Raw genomic sequence first — 1,516 nt, forward strand, 5'->3', positions numbered from 1 at the left:
GCTTCATGTCCTGGTCATTGTGGTCGGGACCCGGCGCATTGGTTTATTTAACGGCAGCGTGTAAACCTGTTTCTCCTTTTATCGGTGTCCCAGGTGCTCATCTGGTTAGTGTTAGCAGTTAGCATATTAGCATCACACCGGTGAACGGGTATAAGTCTACGCTGTGCGTCTGACCCAGGAGCGGCCGGATTCGGTGTCCAAATTTATGTGACTGGAACCGCCGACTGTGAGGCCAGAGCCTGTGTTATATCCGCATCCAAGTCTATACGTGTTACCGGTGCTCTAGTAGTGTAACAGACGGAAATACCCCCTGTGAGATCCAGAGCCGGTGTTGTGGTTAGAACCTGTAGAACATAAAATCAGTAACATCCCAGAGTGTCTCTCCATCTAACAGTGGTGTGATGAATGTGACCAGAACCAGCACTTATAAATATAACAGACTGGCTGTTGTGACCTGTGAAGAGTGTAAACTGGAGTCAGTGAGACCGCTCACTATTAATATCTGCAGTAAACAGCCGTTAATTAAAGTTGAGTGCAGTGTGTGTAATGTTGAAGTGCAGCTACAAGGTTCAGGTGTGACCGGATAGACACAGTTGGTGTGAAGCATGAACAGTTTAAATGAGAGATCCTCGTGGATGTGGTCTGGAGCCACATGAAGTCCACCAACAGGTGTTCTGCTCACCTATGCACCTGCAGGACTGATGACTGTTTTTCCAGTGATTTGATGGTCAGTGGTTTGGCTATTGACAGGTTTTGATCTGATCCTCTAAATTGACCTGCACTGGAGCAGGTTAGGAGTTTGGCATAAGTTACCATGGTGATTTACCCTGGTAACAAGTGAACCACCGTCGTAGGACTGAAAACTCAGAGTTAAACCTGAAGTTACCTCGATAACATGTTCAAATCCTCAGAGCACTTGGGGATTTGAACATAAACTCATGTAGGTTTCTGAGATCAGGATCTGATGCAAACAAATGACCACTAAGTTTTAATATCTGTGTCTTTTTGTTTTGGCAGGTAAACTTATCTGGAGAAGAGTGACGATGCCTGGACGGTAAGATGACTGATCAGATGTGTCACCTGTGAATGTTTATCTGTCACCTGACTGTCTCCACACCTGTACCCTAACTCTTCTTCTTTGCCCTGTTATGGTCTCAGACTGTGGAGTAAGGCCATCTTCACTGGCTACAAGCGTGGTCTGAGGAACCAGCGTGAACACACAGCTCTCCTGAAGCTGGAGGGCTGTTACACCAGAGATGAGGTTGACTTCTACCTGGGAAAACGTTGCGCCTACGTGTACAAGGCCAAGAAGTAAGACTCTGCACTCACCTGTCTCACTCTACGCTAACCTCTATCACAGGTCACCTGGTCAATGATGCATTTTAACAGGTTAAATGTAGTCAGTGTCAATGAGCGTGTTTTCTAGTCTTTGAGTGGATGTCTGTCGGTTGACGAGTCACGTCAGTTTACAAGTACATTTAAGCTTTAAGTAAAGTGTGGAGGATTGCAAAGGGTG

General features: G+C 46.1%; 1 long non-coding RNA gene across 1 annotated transcript; it reads left to right on the forward strand.

Annotated features, from left to right (window-relative positions):
* Positions 1 to 8: 8 nt before the first annotated feature.
* On the forward strand, positions 9 to 1,312 carry LOC111669028 (uncharacterized). The gene is made up of 2 exons (XR_002761761.2): positions 9 to 1,054; positions 1,159 to 1,312. It is a non-coding gene; the product is annotated as an uncharacterized LOC111669028 (long non-coding RNA).
* The last annotated feature ends 204 nt before the right edge of the window (positions 1,313 to 1,516 follow it).

Source organism: Seriola lalandi, unplaced genomic scaffold, assembly GCF_002814215.2.
Source record: "Seriola lalandi dorsalis isolate HSWRI2012SDOR001 ecotype SW California unplaced genomic scaffold, Sedor1 jcf7180002004508, whole genome shotgun sequence".
Classification (NCBI taxonomy): Eukaryota; Metazoa; Chordata; class Actinopteri; order Carangiformes; family Carangidae; genus Seriola; species Seriola lalandi.